The 10,186-nt window shown below is 31.8% G+C and overlaps 1 pseudogene; it reads left to right on the forward strand.

The window, feature by feature from the left end:
- The first annotated feature begins 654 nt into the window (after positions 1–654).
- Positions 655–9,714, forward strand: LOC114404908 (annotated as a pseudogene).
- The last annotated feature ends 472 nt before the right edge of the window (positions 9,715–10,186 follow it).

The following is a 10,186-nucleotide window of genomic DNA, read 5'->3' on the forward strand; positions in this document are numbered from 1 at the left end:
AGACTAAATTCTCAACTATTTCTTAGAATTATTAGTTACTTTAGAACCAGTTTGGATTGCGAGTTTTCAGTTTTTTTTTTTAATTTTTAAATGAAAATTTTAGAATAAAAATAAGTTTAATTAAAATAAATTTGAATTATTTTTTAATTTAATTTGGAAACATTTTACTTGTACTTTTAAAAGAATAAAATTATTATGTTTTAGTTGCAAAAATCATATAATTCATCAAAGATCAACCTTTTATCTCTTATTTTTAATCAATAATTCTTTATAGATGATGAAGAGATGTCAAGAAAACTTATTTCTCAAACAAATCTTCATACACTATATATAGACATTGGTTTATGGAGAATACACAAGAAAAACATTGTGGATGTAGCTTAGAATCAATAGTTTGTTATCTAATGGATGTTATCATTCTAATACTCTATCTAAGAGTAGTTATCTGTATTTATCCAATATATTTCAATCTGACGAAGTGTTATTAGATCAAATGACAAAAATATTGTCAAGAAAAAGATGACTTTTCTCATATGAGATGGTTAATTGAATAACTAAAAAAAATAGATAAACTTTATTTTTCTCTTTGTCTCATATTGATGATATTCTTAATTGAAAGATCTCTATATCAATAATACACATTTCAGTTTGGCAATGTCTAGTGCCAAAGTCATTGAATGAGAAAGTCGTCAATCCTTCTCTAAAACAACTATTTAATGTACTTTATGCGTATGTTGGGTTACATGTGTGTATTAATATATTTTCAATATTATCACCATTTCCACAATTATTATTGTAACATCTCATTTTTCGTAAACTAATTTAAATGGGATTCTATTTATAAATAAATAGAATTTTACAAAAATGACGAGGTTTTTATAATTAAATAAATAAGCAGAAATAACTTTATTAATTAAAATAATGGTTTGAGAAAAAACAAGTATTTTATTTATTCATTTGATAGAGAATAAAATAGAGTTCAATAGAGTAAATAATAAGTTGTAAATAACCTAGCTATAAATAGAGACATGTTAGGTTAGTTTTCATACTGACAATGCCTCCTCTTTCTCTCAATTTCGTTTTTCCCTCTCTTCTTCCCAAAACCCTCTCTTTTTCTCGCATACCACCAAACCTATCTCAGAAAAACAACGATCTCAGACTCATTCACCGCTGAATCGTAGTGAAATTTGAGCACCATGTTTGGAACTCATTTCCGAACATTCTCACCATTGGGAATTACGAAAACATGTTGGAGCTGAGAGAAATGTTCTTCACATTATAACTTTTTTTCCTCCATAGAAACCCAAAACTATCTCAGTAAAATCACGATCTCGGACTCGTTAACCGTTGGATTGTCATAAAATTTTGATATGTGGTTCGTGTTTCAATCTTTTCTCCTTCTCTCTAACGTTTGGGAACCCTATTAGAGCAGTTAGAGGAAAAACTTGAGGAATCTCAAGAAACCGCTAGAGATGCCGCTATTGTTGTCACAATACACACGTGAGCCCGCTTAGAGGTAAAAGATGAGTTTATCGCAATTGGGGTTAGAATGAACATGTGTAGGAATCCTTAGAGGTTTAAATTCAGGTTTATTTTGGGATGTTTATTGAATTATAATTTCTCCTTTATGATTATAAATACAATATTGATGTCCTAGTACAAATTGGTTGATAAAATAGAGTGCTCTTGGTGTTTTCATTTTTTTATACATATGATTTTGATTAATTGATTTTGATATATATTTGAAGGGTTTTATTCCCCATGTTGTGATAAACCTTTTGTATAAATTGTTATATTGAGATTATGAAAAGGTGATTCAAATTGTGAGTATGTGATAAATTGAACTTGTGATGAATGGTGAAATACATGTGTATTGAGGTGTGTGTACTGTGTTGTGAGCTTTAAATTATTCAATAATACGACTAGTGTTATCTTGAGAAAAGTGTTTATGTACAGTGTTAAAGAGAAAATGTAGGTTTCCTATTTAGGAACCAGTGTTAAATTGTAGCGCAACGTGTTAAACGTGTTTGAAACACGAGTGTGAGGTCGTGGACAATGTATAATTCATGAGTAGTGTCTATAAATTGAATTTTTGAAGAATTGTGGAATAACATGTTGCTTTGGGATTATAATATTGTTATTGAAATTTAGTATAAGTGCAAAGTTGAACATGTGTTAATTTGTGATATACATGTAAACATGTGATGGTGGATTGTGATATTATGAGATGTGAAATTGTGATCATGAGTTTTAGTTGTGAATAAGTGTGTGATAACACTTGATGTAACATTACTTGTGTTGTGAGCTATGAATTGTACAATAACCCGACTAGTGTTTATCTTGATAAAAGTGTTGATGCGCAGTGTTAAAGGGAAAGTGTAGGTTTCCTATTTAGGAACCAGTGTTAAATTGTAGCACAATGTGTTGAATGTGTTTAAAACACGAGTGTTAGGTCGTCGGTAATGTATAATTCATAAGTAGTGTTTGCATGTAAAAAATTGTTTTAGGGGTTGGACCTGAATCAGGAGGGAGAGGCCCTGACGGACTCTTAGGAGTGTAGGCCTTGGGGGTAAATACACCCAGTTTGAGTGCTCCTTTAAGCTTGTGTCGATTCCACATGGTTGGAGCATTCTTGCAAAACAGCGTGACCCTGACTGGTTTCCCTATGATTTTACTTAGTGAGAGTAACCTGACATACCCATTTTGTTGTGTGTCTTGTTATGTACTCCTAAGCACCCCATGATGGTTTTTCACTGACATAGTACTACATTGCATATAGACTTGAGTCTTAGCATAACTGTTGCATAACGTTTGCTAATTGTTTATTATGAAATTGATGTGTTATTATGTCATGATTGGATTGTGTGATTCATGTGTAGGGATGGGTAAACGGACTCAGGTCCATGGATTGACCCACGGGGCCCGCGGTCCACGCGGGTAACGGACCAATTTTTTTAAATGGTCCATGGTTATGTCATATTTTTTGGCCCGTCCCACTGAACCCGCAGACTATGCGGGTTTGGCCCGTGGGGTCCGCGGGTTGCCTGCATTAGGATTTTATTGCTTCAAATATGGAATCATTTGTTGTTGGAGATGTTTAAGTTTCATATTTTAGATTTATTGCTTAAATTTTCTTTTGTTAAGACATTATTTATTTTATTGATGTAATTGACTAATTGTTAAGATTTTATTTACATTTGTATTGAACTTAATTTGATTGTGTTGTATTTTTATTGAAATTGAAATTCTTTTAAACCTAGGCTCGTGGATCGGCCCGTTTGACCTACGAGGTCCGCGGGGCGGGGGCGGACCAATTTATTTGGTCCGTGTAAGAATGCAGGGTGGGCTGGCCCTGTTCATTGCCAATGCGGGCTTATATGGGCGGGCCTTACGCGAGGCGGGTCGGCCCGCTTACCCACCCCTATTCATGTGTAATGTGATTGATGATTGAAAAGTAAATTTTAAATGACAAAGTGGTGGAATTACGTGAGTTATGTTGAAGTAAGTTGTATCTCATTTATATGATATGTATATCTAGTTGTCTTAATTCTCTATTAGTTAGGAATGTGATAACTCACTCCCTATGTGTTGTTTGTGTTTGGATTCTATGATGATCTTGAACTTTGTGTTCGGGGGATCAAATGACTAGGTGAATTGCTTTAAGGAACCTTGTGATGAAGGACATCGGGACATAATGCTCTGATAGGATGTGACATTGGGGTATAGGTTTCTATATTAATTGTATGAAGTCTTGGACGACCTTGTTTTAAGTGGAGAAGTTTTATTATTTATTTGGACAAGTTTTATTATGATGTTAGAAAAGTGAATGTGAGCCTTTTATCCTTTTGAAAGACTTTTATTTAAACGTTTTTTAAGAACTTTTAATTAATTATAATTTATTATTCATTTTATTATTATTATTACATATATGTATGGGGTAGGAGGTGTCACAATTATCACCTTTACTACAATTACCAATAAAAATACTTTCATTGTAGTGATCATTGCCTTTACTAAAATCATTGTTAGGTACCGAATCACTATCATAACTATTGTCATTACAATAATTATCATTATTGTGACCATAACTATTGTCATTGTTACCATGGCTAACACAATCACCATCGTTATAATGTCATTGTCAATTTTGCTAACACTATCATAGTAGTTACCACTATTACACCCATTATTGTTACCTCTTTGTCTCCTATCCCATGCCAATTGTTGCCTTCATTATCAAGCATGTTTGAATAAAGAAGTAGGAACCAATGTTGTTTAAATTTAAGATTTTTTTGTCAAAAAAATAAAATTACAAGATTTGTTATTAAATTTGAAAACTGAAAACCATAAATTTAAAACTATAAATTATCAAAGAAAATTCAAAATTGACATTTTTATTGTGCAAGGCCTTATTTTTGAAGTTTTTAAATCTCAATCTAGTAAAAAAAAATGTTCACAAATAGATCTAGTTACAATAAAATGTTGTTAACTCCTTGGCAAATGTATCAATTCGTTCAAGTAGTATTTAAAATGGTAAGACCGAGTGTCAAGTCTACATGAACTTTGACTCTACTCGAAGTTTGTATATTTTTAATTTTAAGTGAAAAATTGACTAAATTTGATATTTGTCTACTAATGATGCAGAAATGTAAAATTAAACCGTAAATAAAAAGAACTAAGCAGAGAACATGCAAGAGACATAAAACAAACACTTGGAAGGGGTAAATTGTCGCTTGATGCGGAATTTTGTGGACATACAGAGCACATGCAAGAGACATAAAACAAATGCTTGGAAGGGGTAAATTGTCGTTTGATGCGGAATTTTGTGAATGTATTGGGTGCTTAGTCTATCGAAACTACTCTTGATGTAATGTTAGAGATTTTTCACCACTTAATGTTATTCCAACTATTACCTCATCTACTAAACTATCATAACCATGATCCCTCATGTGAAAGAGCCTAAATTATCTAATTTCACTCCTAATCCCTCAAGAGCTACATCAAATAATTTTCCTTAAGAATAAAGATGCATAATTAAGGCTAAATAAAAACATTCTATCCCTAGACATGCATTACCTAGAAGCTATTTTCAAGTTCTTAGGGTGCAAACATTTTCCAATGAGTAAAACCCTATAACATACATGTGCATGGGTAATCAAACCATAAACAAGGCAATAAACTAAAAAAAGAAGCAATAATATTGAAATAACATTAAATTGTTAGTAAGAATAATTACATCAAGAGTGTTTGGTTGTCAAGCTCCCAACAATAGGTGATTTAGCCTCTCATTGTCATGAGAGACTCACAAATACAAAAAGAAGCAAAGGGAATGGAAGAAAAATGGAAGGAAGAAAGCTCCAAGTGAGTGAAATTTCTACTCTCTCGTGCCCTACTTTTGTCTTGCTGAAAAACTTAATGGCACAGTTTTTTCCCCCTCCTTTTCCTTTTAAAATGTTACACAATGATATTTTTTGACAATGATTGTGGCTAGGCTTGCATGTGCTCCCTGAGTCCATATGCAAAGTCTAGTTGGCTTAAGTGATCATGTGCTAAGCTGTCAATTGTGCACTATTGCACGATATAGTTGGCCTTCAGATTGGCTCTTTGCGCTGAGTAGGTGTTATCGCACTGAGCGCGTTGTTCCAGTTCTTCAATATCTTTACCTCCTGTTGTGTCAATCTTTACAAAAAATAGAACAAAAATACTATAAATTTACTAACTTTAGCATCCTCTAGATAAAAACTCAAAACAAGTTAAATTCCTATCTTTTTAGATCAAAAGAAGCTTTATAAGAGAGGAAATTAGATAATTCTATGTGATTTAAATATACAAATTACATATGCATAGCAATTATCAAATGCTAAAATTAAATAGAATAAATTAAAAACTAATCAAATTAATAATTAAAAAACAAAAAGGGATTGGATTGTAGATCTAATTTTGAAAGTTGATCCAATCTAATCTAAATTGTACTTATAAACAAATATTTTTTTTATAAAATTACTAAACAATTAATACTTTTCTAATTAGAAAATTATGAAATTCGAATACTAATTTATTTTCTTTACAAATTTCATTATTCCAATTATATGTTGTCAGTGTGCAATGAGTTTTATTTCAATATTTATTTTTTAAAGAAATTTTAAGACTATTTTGAATAATGTTTATAATTTAGATGTGATATATGATATTTTAGATTTAGTTAATATTAATTGATTGTTTATAATAGAAATATAGAACTGAATGATCTAATTCAATCAAATTCAAACTAATTTTAATCGAATTAGATTAGGTCACTTGATATTATATTTCAATTGATCTAAACTAAGTTTTTTTAAAAAACTTATCATTTAATATTGAGGTTACAAAATATTATTCATTTGAATTCTTAAAAATCTAGGATAAATGACATTTTTCAAATTCAAAAAGTAGACAAGAGATTATAAAAATTAAAGACTAAAATATGCGTGCAATCTTAAGTATTAATATGAGGTTTAAATCACATGTCCTATGGATGTGTTTCAATTCATGGGACATGTGATTTTTACTACTAAGAATATCTAATTTCATTGATTGAGCATTGTGCGTATGTAATTATAATTATGTGTTACTGTATTTGATTAAGGTTAAAAAAATGAACATTTACTTAATTATGTCATTTATGTTTGAATGAAACTTTAAATTCTTTTTTAAGAAATTTAGGATCGGTCACATTTCTTCCTAATAATTCAAAAATTCACATTAATTTTTCAAAATTATAAAATTTAATTATATTAATTACTAAACGTTGGACAAATTAGTCTCTTAAAATGATTTAATACTGCCCATATGTTTTATATTTAGGAATTAATGTAAAAGTTTTAGATTGTTGAGAATTAACATGCATGTAGTCCTATTTATAGTGGATGATATTTATAGTTTGGGAATTGTAATTAAAATTATTCCTCTTTTCTTCCCTACACCGTTCCCAATTCCCACCTCCCACCTCCCTCCTTAATTAGGTTGTACTATCTCATTCTCATATATTTTTTTTATATTTAAGGTTATTATACATAGGTGAAGAAATATTTAATGAAATTAAAAAAGTTTATATTTGAATTAAAATATCCTTATTTAATACCTTGATCTTTGATACTTACATTATCAATAGTGAATATTAAATAAGGACATATTTGAGAAAAAATGCATTAGTATGAGACTTTAAAATGCTAAAACATCAAATGTTTTGGAAAAAATAGAAAACTAAAATATCAAAAGATCAATATGGGAAGGAGGTAGTAATAAAATCACAATTTCATTGTGTGTGGACACATAAAATCTTGATACTATTTTGCATTTGACACAAACAAAAATGGAATTGCATTTTTGTTAAAATATAGGTGTTCTAAAAAATCAAAATGGAAATATATTTATACAATGGAAACATATTTTCATTGTAGTATATGGGGATGCAAAAAAAAATATAATAGAAATACATTTTTGTAATGGAAATGTATATCTGTTTTGATTTTTTTTGCACCCTCATATATAACAACAAAAATATGTTTTCGTTGTATATTTTGTACAATGGAAATATATTTATGTTGAAAGGATATTTTGGAAAAAAAATATAATACATGTGAGAGATGAGAATAAAAAACTTTAGGATGTGAATAGTAATTCCCTTAAGTTTATGTTTAGTTCGAGGTACTTGTAAGGTGAAAGACCGACCCTACTTTAGGTCCAATGACTTCATTTTATTCTAACCTTGATATATACTCGACTTTGTAACATTTATGTTTGATTTCTGATCAATTTTTCTTTTGGATTTCTCTTTGATATTTAAAAAAATCTGTTTTAGATCACCACTGTCTCATCTCCTCCCCTCCTCAATCAACCAAATTTAAAATGAACTTGTCTTCACTCCTTTTCCATTGTCTTCTTCTACTGGTTCTACCTTTTCTCATGAACTAACTCCCTCTCAATCCCCTACCTAATCCCTTCAATTTTCCCATTTCTTTTTAATTAATTAGATTTGCAAAATCCTAATTTCTCTAACCCTAACAAAACCCCAAAATTCAAAGTAGAAGATGGAGATCCAACAAGTTCGGGATCATTGGAGGGAGGAAGAGATCCGACAGCGATGGGTAAGAGAAAGAGGAAGCGAATGGAGTCGAACCGCAAGTATGCATGGTGATCGCGGATGAAGAAGCAGAAGCTGCTCTTGAAAATCACTTCAGGAAAGTTTATCTCAACGTCGTAGTTTATTGTTAGAAGATATGATAATATATTCTGATTTTATATAGTTGTTATATCTATTAAATTTATCTTTAATTATATCTTTAGCTATTAGGCTTATCTTCAATTTTATAGTTGTTATATCTATTAGATTTATCTTTAGCTTATATATCTTTAGCTTGTAATCTTGTATATAAACGAATGGTGCTTAATGAATTATTCAAGGAAACAATTTCTTTCATGGTCTCAGATTGCTTAGGGAAAGATTTTTGAACCTTCCTCAGCCTTCCGCACACAGGCCTTAGCACCGTTCAACCCCTTTCTTCTTCTTCTCCCCTTCTTCTCCATCACCATGCCTGACTCAAAATCTACCTTTCACCCTGCTCTTGCTGTATCCAACATCAAGAATCATGTCCCAATCATTCTTGAAATGGAAAATGTCCAATACGCGACATGGGCTGAACTTTTCAAAATTCATGCACGATCCCATAGGGTAATTGATCATATAATTCCTCCGCAGGATGGCAAGCAGAAGGCACCACCAACGGAGGAGGAGACAGAACTCTGGTTGACACTAGACGCCACCGTTCTATAATGGATTTATGCCACCATTTCTCATGATCTTTTACATACTATTCTTGAACCCGACACCACGACAATGGAGGCTTGGAATAGGTTGCGTGATATATTCCAAGATAACAATCACTTTCGTGTCGTTACACTTGAGTATGATTTCACCCACACAACCATGGAGGCCTTTTCAAGTGTCTCTTCTTATTGTCAACTTCTCAAGTCATTGTCAAATCAACTCAAGAACATTAGCTTTCCGGTCGATAACAGTAGGTTGAATGTAATCAAATTAGAGATTCTCGTATTTTTCATTCATGTTCTCTTGGAAAACATATTAAGTTACCTTTTTTTTGTCACATTCTCATACTCTTATGCCATTTGATATTGTTCACACTGATCTTTGGACATCACCTGTTTTGAGTTCCTCAGGGTACCAACATTATATCTTGTTGTTAGATGATTATTCTAAATTTTTGTGGACTTTTCCTTTGTCAAAAAAATCAGATGCTTATTCCACATTCATAAATTTTAGAACTTTCATCCGAACTCAATTCGAACGGGAAGTAAAGAATATACAATGTGATAATGGTAAAGAGTTTGATAATAAGCCTTTTCGGGATTTTTGTAAAGTGAATGGTATTTCTTTCCGATTGTCTTGTCCTCATACTTCCCCTCAAAATGGGAAAGCCGAAAGGACAATTCGTACAATTAACAATATTGTTCGTACTTCACTTGCCCATGCGTCATTACCTCCTTCCTTTTGGCATCATGCCTTGAAAATGGAAACTTACCTTCTCAATATTCTTCCTCATAAGTTATTAAACTATAAATCTCCTCTTAGGATTCTTTATCATAAGGATCCGACCTATCCTCATCTTCGGGTTTTTGGATGTTTATGTTATCCTCTATTTCCTTCCACTACCATAAATAAACTTCAACCTCGCTCTACTCCATGTGTTTTTTGGGATATCCTTTGAATCACCGTGGTTATAAATGCTATGACTTATCTTCTGGGAAAATAATTATAAGTCGTCATGTCATTTTTGATGAGACACAATTTCCATTTGCTAAATTACATACTCCTCATATTCAGACTTATGATTTCTTAGATGATGGCCCAAACCCATACGTGGTCCACCATTTAGTGTCTCAATCCACAACTCCTAATGCTCAAACTCCTGGTCTAGTTCCATTCGGGCCCAACTCCCCTAATATTGCAACTAGCCCAACCATTGAGCCAAAGAAGAATATTGTTAATTGTACGAATTGTCCAGCGACTGCTTCCCTTCCTCCTAGTCCAGCCCCTTCTTCACGTCCCAGCCCACCTCCTCGGGCTGTTACACACAACCAACATGGGATAGTTAAGCCAAAGAAGATCTTTAATCTTCATACCACTGTT

The sequence above is a fragment of the Glycine soja genome, chromosome 3 (assembly GCF_004193775.1).
Source record: "Glycine soja cultivar W05 chromosome 3, ASM419377v2, whole genome shotgun sequence".
NCBI lineage: Eukaryota > Viridiplantae > Streptophyta > Magnoliopsida > Fabales > Fabaceae > Glycine > Glycine soja.